Raw genomic sequence first — 8,311 nt, 5'->3', positions numbered from 1 at the left:
TCAAATTCGAAGTACTTTTATTTAAAACTAAAATTTCACTTTTTTTACAAACCAACAAAATTATTTTAAATACTGTTTCCGTCTACATGTTGAAACTTGTAATTATTGGAACCTAAAAGGAAAAAAAAATAAATTAGTAAGAAAGTCATATTTACAATAATAGTGGCAGGTCTTAAAATATTAGAAAGTATTTTTTTTATGATTTAAATTAACTGGATGAAATTAATTTTCCTTTTCAGAAAAATATCTTCTGCCATTTCTATTCAGTCCTCGTAGCTAAAAAGCATGACATGTATCACAGACACAAAATAAAATACACTGAAGACAGTTATTACCATTAACAACATTTACAGAAATTCAAATATACAGGGCGTTTATAAAGTCTCGGACCCATTTTGATGTTTAATAACTCATAAAATAATAAAGATAGATTAAAATTAATAACATAAGTGGTTAGATAGACTCAAAAACTTTCATGAACCTTGTCAATGAACTTCCACGTGTGCCCCCTTCGTCTCACGGAGAATATCAAGTCGATAGTCAATTTCACGCCAGGTAGCGGCAAGCATGTCGGCATCCACAGAGGCTATTGCGGTTGTAATTCTGGCTTTTAGGCCATCAATGTTCGACACGATCCTCCTGTAAACATTGTCCTTTATAAATCCCCAAAGAAAAAAGTCCAGTCACGTTATATCAGGTGATCTGGGTGGCCAAGGAATTGGACCTCCTCGCCCAATCCATCTTCCTGTAAAATGGTCATTCAAAGAACTACGAACGATGATACCCCAATGAGGTGGTGCACCATCTTGTTGCAAAAAGACATGTGTCTGAAGCTCTTCTAGTTGTGGAAATACGAAGTTTTCCAACATGTCTAAGTATACGACTGATGAGATTGTCTTTTCTGTAAAAAAGAAAGCTACCTCTCGTGAAATTGACTATCGACTTGATATTCTCCGTGCGACGAAGGGGTCACACGTGGAAGTTCATTGACAAGGGTCATGAAACTTTTTGAGTCTATCTAACCATTAATGTTATTAATTTTAATCTATCTTTATTATTTTATGAGTTATTAAACATCAAAATGGGTCCGGGACTTTATAAACACCCTGTATAATTCCAATCTTATTATGCAATTTTAACACTTTTTTTTCTATACATCTGTAATATTATGGTACTTGTAAGTTTTATAATTAGATTTCCTTCCCTTTCTTTTTTAAAAATCTTTAAACTCAATAAACCTAGTCTATATTTTTCAACTTTTGGTCAGACTTCATGAAACTAGCAGCTTTTTTTTAAATTTTTGACGCTGATTCTGAAAAGGACTTATGTTATTGTCAATCACACCAGAGTTTCTTAAAAAATAGTTATTTTAATAATTTTTAATCAATGTAATCAAGAGTCTACAATCGTTTAATAAATTAAAATTTTAAAGTTACGTACCAATTTTTATTCTTTTTTTACACTCAATCGAATAGAACAAATTACAAGCTGATAAGGAGCATTTATTTTAAAGTTGTGAGTAATTTTATGTGAGGAAAATGTCTAGGAGAGAATGATTTGAAACAATACTTTTAAAATAAGTTGAGTATAATATCTCCTATATAACTTATAATACCGAGCAGAATAAACCTAATAGTTAGTTGTTACAAACACTTGTTTAAACATAAATACACATCCCATAGGATGAAACTCAAAATAATGCATATTACTTTCAACAATAAATGTTTTTATTTGCAATTGATTTTATTCAATTCAGGATTAAAATTGCATACTATACTGACTTATTTCTAAAATATTTAAGATTTCCGAAATTCGCACATTTTTGAAGTAGTGAACCATAAACAGCTGCACGAAAAAGCTCATAACCTTGAAACAAATTGTCATATAAACTTGAAATCGGATTTAATTTCATTCTGCCCAATATTCTAATAAGTGATAACAATCTGCTTAGTAAATAATTAACGTGGGTAAAATGCGAGAAAATAACATGTAGTGAAAATAGCAGTTTTGTGATCAAACATAAAGAAGTGAGCTAGTACAGTTGTTGATGCGTTAGCGGAGTAGCACAGTATTGAGTGAAAGTGTTAACTCACATAAAGAAACTTGAAGATTTAAACATTTCTTTATTTCATACAGTACCATCTCGATACAGCGTACAACTGAAGATATTTAAACATAAATATATCTTAACAAAAATGTTGGTACGTCACCGGAAACAACAACACAGTGACGTGACATAGTGAAGAGACAAGACAAGAAGTCGACAAGAACACATGCTTACAACAATGCATGCTTTATATACAGATTCCATAATCATATGCACGGATGACGTCACTTACGTTATCTGAAAAGAAAATGTCTGTTGCCACCACACGACCGAAACTTAATTCTGTTAACTTAATGTATTCAGAGGAGTAACAAACCACTCCAATATACGGCCCCACGGTCGTGTGATCTATATCAGAGAAAAATATATTATTCACAACTTCTTTAAATTTATTACCCATTAATGGTTTTGTTAGGAAATCTGCTAAGTTATTCTTAGAATGAATAAAAGCTAATTCTACTAGATTTTCTTCAATAAGTTGTCGAATAAATTTATATCGAATATCTATATGTTTTGTCTTAAAGTTTTCACAATTATTTCTAGAGAAATGTATAGCAGCCTGATTATCACAAAAAACTTTTGGTACAATTTTGTCAGGCAGAATACTAAGTTCATTAATTACTCTAGAAAACCAAACTGTTTCTTTCATACTTTCACATAAGGCAACAAATTCAGATTCCATTGAGCTAAGGGCAATACATTTTTGTTTACTAGAACGCCAGCTAAAAACTACATCTCCAAATTTTATTAAATATCCACTAGTTGAATGGCGATTACTTAAACTACAGCCCCAATTAGCATCAGAAAAACAAATTAAATTTAAATTATTAGCTTTACTTAAATTAATTTTGTAATCCTTAGTGTTAAATACATAATTCATTAAATCAACCACGATCTTCCAATGTTCGAACGTATAACCATTTGAAAATTGAGACATCAAATTTACTGAAAAACTAATATCAGGTCTCGTACGATCAGCTAAAAAGGTTAAACAGCCGATTAAAGTTCGATATGGAAATTGTTTCATTAAGTCGTTTTCAACAATATCACTTTCATTTATTTTTTTCAGAAAGTTTACATCCGAGTTTTATCGGAAGACTAACATTAGACTTTGGAAGTTCTTTAAATTTTATCCTTAATTTCTCAATATACGTATTTTGATGCATTAATAAAGCACCATTGTTCGTATCAAAATTTACGCCTAACAAATATTTTACCTGACCTAATTCAGTTAATTCTAATTTACTTTTAATTAGTGAAATAGCATTATTAACATCAATTTGTGTTTTACCAAAAATTACAATATCATCAACATACACAATTAAAATAATATTCTTACGTTTATAAACACAATTTAACCATTTTAATTTCTCAAATTTTAAATCCTTAAATATACTATCAAGTTCAAAGTTCCAATATCGACTACTTTGATGTAGCCCGTATAAGGATTTATGCAATAAATAAACTTTACCTTCATGACCTTTAACAATATATCCTGGAGGTTGTTTAACATATACAGGTTCCGATAAATTACCATACAAGTATGCAGACTTTACATCGACTTGATAATGACACCAGTTTAACATTGATACTAATAAAATAAATAACAATTTAATAATTGAAAAGTTAACAACAGGAGAAAATGTTTCTCCATAATCAATACCTGCTCTTTGTTTAAATCCCAAAGCAACAAGTCTAGCTTTATATTTCTTAGGTTTATTATTTTCATCACGTTTAACAGTGTAAACCCATTTAGTGCCTATCACTTTAGTGTTTTTAGGAAGATCTACTAACTCCCACACTTTGCGTTTTTCTATCATTTTGAGTTCTTCCCTCATAGCAAAATCCCATTTTTCTTTATCTTTGCAAATTTGTGTATCCTCAAAAGTTTTGGGAAATTCAGAAAAATGACACTCGTATTCGAAATCTTCATTTGAATTTAAATCTTCCTCACTACTTGAACTTTTAGTTACGTTATTAGGATGTTTACTTTTTGCTTTAAATGAAAATTTCTCAGGTTCAAAAGAGAGTTTGTTTTTCTCACAATACTTTTTAACATCATTTAAAGATCTAAGTCTTAGTTTACTTGAAGGAGGATAATAAAATACATCTATTCTTTTACTTTTAGTTCGTGGACATTCTTTCCTTTCCCACTTTTCGATATCAATAGGACTTAATTTATCTAACGCAGTTTTATCATTAATAGATTCATTATCAAAGTTATCTAGCTCGTTTTTCAAATTTAGGTTGAACTTAAGATATTCAAAAGATTTATTTTTTCCAAATAAAGTTTCTACACCCTTTTTGGTTTCATCAATACTAACATGAATTGTTTCAATTACTTTCCTATCGTTCGGAATAAAAATTCTGTACCCTTTGGTTCGTACAGCATATCCTACAACAATTCCAAGTTTAGCTCTAGGTTGAAGTTTATTTCGATTAATTTTGGGAATATGTACATAAGCTAGTGATCCAAAAATTTTAAAGTGTCTTACTGAAGGTTTAAAACCTGACCATATTTCAATTGGACTTAAATGATTAGTTAATTTATGCTCGCATCTGTTTTTGGTATGCACGAAAGCTAACAAAGCTTCCCCCCAAAATTTGGGTTGTAACCCACTATCATGTAACATTGCTCTTACCGCGTCCATTGCACTTCTATTAAACTTTTCTGCTATCCCGTTCATTTCTGGAGTATATACATTAGTCCTTTCTATTCTAATTCCGAGATTGCTTAAGAACTTTTCAAATTCTTTATGGCAAAACTCTAGCCCGTTATCAGTTCTGACACATTTTAACTTAAGATTAGTTTCCCTTTCACACTTAGCTAAATATTTCTTAAAACATTCGAAAACTTCGGTTTTACTTTTAATAACATATACATCAACTTTACGAGAAAAATCATCAATACAAGATAAGAAATATTTGTTACCACCTAAAGAGTTTACGGGAGAAGGTCCCCATAAATCACAATGCACTCTTTCTAAACAAGTTTTAGTAGTTCTATGATAAATACGATTTCGTTTTAAAGATACCCTAGTAGATTTGGTACAACTAGTACAATTTTCGTTTTTACTTTTACTTAAGTTTTCAATGCCTTTTACTACATTATTTTTATTCATACTTTGAATTAATGGCATATTCACATGACAGAATCGTCTGTGTACAATATCTAAATTTAAAGTTGAAATTAAAGCTATATTCTTACTATCAAGACTTTCGTTAAGTTTATCTTTAAATTTTGTTGGATATCCATTCAAAATATACAATTTATCTTTTCTGTTTACAGTGAACATATAATTATCAAATTTATCAAAAATTACCATTTTATTGCGGCCCCATTCAACATAGTTACCAGCAATATCAATTTTCGCTCCACTAATCAAATTACGCCTCATGTTGGGCACATATAGAACATTTTTTAAAGTAATTTCCACCTTACCTTTAATGTCCAATATAGTAAAGTCAATGTCTCCAACACCAGTGGCAATTGTTGAGCTATTTGTGTCACCAACTAGAACCTCTGTCGGTGTAATCTCTTTATACCAGGAGAACCATTCTCTTTCTTTACAGATGTGAGATGTTGCTGCAGTATCTACTAGAAATTCTCCTATGAATTGATTAGTATTAGACGATTCCACACACATAGATTCCAATTTTTCATTCAGGCTCAAATAGTCTTTTTCACATAAAAAAGCTTTCTTTCGACGTTGCACATTCACTTTCTTGTAGCATTTATCCTCAGTGTGACCCAATTTTTCACAGAACTTGCATACTACAGAACGACGAGGATTTGTTACTTCGAATTTCTTGTTAGGGTCCAGACTGCTTCCACTGAAGTTTTTCTTATTCTCTGCTTGTCTTTTACAATCACCCTTTTGAACTTTAGTTGAATAAGCATCATTCACAAACGTAATTTTATTTTCGTCTTTTTGTTTCAGTTCAATCCTTCCAGATTCCGTAATTAGTTGCTTAGTAATTGAATCGATCGTAAATTCTTCATCTTTTACTCTGTAAAGAATCTGTACCAAATTATCATATTCAGAAGGCAGATATCTTATCAGCTGAAAACACACTAATATTGAAGGCAATTTAAATCCAGCATCCTCAATTTGTTTATTCTTCTCCAACATTCTTTTGCTGTATATTCCGATCGTTTCTTCGTCGGGTGAAAATCTTGTGTTAAAGAAATCATCGACTAAACCAGCCAGACGAGCTCTCGACGTAGGTTCAAAGTTTACTTTCAGCGTTTCCCAAGCTGTCTTCCCGTCTTCGGTATCAGCAATCAGGGATTGGTATTTTCGCTCGATTCCCATGTAAATTGTCGTATAGGCTCGTTGTTTTCGTAGAAGATAAGCCAATTTGTCTCTTTCAGCTGCTGTATCATCAAGTGGTATTTCTTTTCCAGTTATAAAGTCCCAGCATCCTTTTTCCATCAACAAAACTTTCATGTCAATTTTCCAGCTTCCATAATTAAAATCTCCGAGCTTTGGAAAGGCAAAAACTGTTCCATCAGTAGACTCAGCCATATTGAAAATTGAAGACTTATTTCCACTTTTCACTCCTTATTAGTCTATTTATTCCATGTTCCAGACTAAAGGTTTGCGGGTTCGAAGGCCCATAACCAACTATTGATGCGTTAGCGGAGTAGCACAGTATTGAGTGAAAGTGTTAACTCACATAAAGAAACTTGAAGATTTAAACATTTCTTTATTTCATACAGTACCATCTCGATACAGCGTACAACTGAAGATATTTAAACATAAATATATCTTAACAAAAATGTTGGTACGTCACCGGAAACAACAACACAGTGACGTGACATAGTGAAGAGACAGGACAAGAAGTCGACAAGAACACATGCTTGCAACAATGCATGCTTTATATACAGATTCCATAATCATATGCACGGATGACGTCACTTACGTTATCTGAAAAGAAAATGTCTGTTGCCACCACACGACCGAAACTTAATTCTGTTAACTTAATGTATTCAGAGGAGTAACAAACCACTCCAACAACAGTTACTAGTTTTCAATAATCAAATATCTAGCAAACTATTGTTATCAACAATTACATAAATTCTGTAGTTTATTAGGAGAGATTACTTTTTCTTTTAGGTATAAATTCAGAACTATATCCTAGGGGAAGGCTGAGCAGTAGCTTGCTTGTCTCTTCTTCTGCGCCGCCGCGCATGTGCTATTTACAGCCTAGGCCATCTCAGTAATATCAGGGAACTGTGGATAAGCTCTGTAAATATATATATATATATATATATATATATATATATATATATATATATATATATATATATATATATATATATATATATATATATATATATATATATATATAAGCTTTGAATATATATAAACAATAATATAATCTTTGCAACAAATATCCAAACGATAAGCATACAGCTATAGTAGAATTTCAAAGCAAAATTGCTATTTTAAAAATCTTTCAATTTTCAATGATTTATTTATAAGAGAAATTGTGAACATTTTTCTCAATTAATCAGCATGCATACTGCTACGTTAAAACATATACATTTAAGCAAAATAAAAAGAATAGTTCTATTTGACTGAACTACAAACAATAAAATATACTGTGCATAACCTGCTGTAACGATTCACCAGTAATGTTACCCTAAACAGTGACGAGAAATATTTCGGTTATTCTCTCTTATTGCTAAGCCTACAACGATAGCCTCAAAGAATATCCTCCAACTTAAATTATTTAAGATCAGGACGCGTCGTTAAAACAAAAATAATAAAATTTAAGTTTCAAAATTGAAGCATATTTGATTAAAAGTGATAAAACTAAATTAATAAATGTCAAGCACACTCACCGAATTTCGAATAGACTTTCGATTGCACACGCCATTTGCCGGCTCGCATGGAACTCTGGGAAGTGAGCTAGTTAATATGAAGTGTACTTTAAGCAACCTTAAAACAAGCTTAGGTATAAATAAAATGACTTCAACACCTCAATAAATACCTCACTCTCTTTAGTTGAAATAAGGTATATTTTTTTATACCTCATAAATACTTCAATATCGTTAGTAGAAAAAAGGTATATTTTTTATACCTCGTAAATACCTCACTCTCGTTAGTTGAAATAAGGTTGATTTTTTTATACCTCATAAATACCTCTTTTGCTACAAGTGTAAGAAAAACAACCTCGTATACCTTAAAAATCATC

The 8,311-nt window shown here is 31.1% G+C and overlaps 1 long non-coding RNA gene across 1 annotated transcript; it reads right to left on the bottom strand.

The window, feature by feature from the left end:
• Window positions 1-7,985, bottom strand: LOC147801243 (uncharacterized). Its single transcript, XR_015430455.1, has 3 exons — window positions 7,959-7,985; window positions 7,216-7,357; window positions 1-112 (listed from the first exon to the last, which is right to left on the bottom strand). It is a non-coding gene; the product is annotated as an uncharacterized LOC147801243 (long non-coding RNA).
• Between the last annotated feature and the right edge of the window lie 326 nt (window positions 7,986-8,311).

This window comes from Parasteatoda tepidariorum, chromosome 11, assembly GCF_982258835.1.
Source record: "Parasteatoda tepidariorum strain Cologne lab strain chromosome 11, Ptep-v5.0, whole genome shotgun sequence".
In the NCBI taxonomy this organism is placed as follows: Eukaryota; Metazoa; Arthropoda; class Arachnida; order Araneae; family Theridiidae; genus Parasteatoda; species Parasteatoda tepidariorum.
This window is presented reverse-complemented; position numbering and strand designations above follow the sequence as displayed.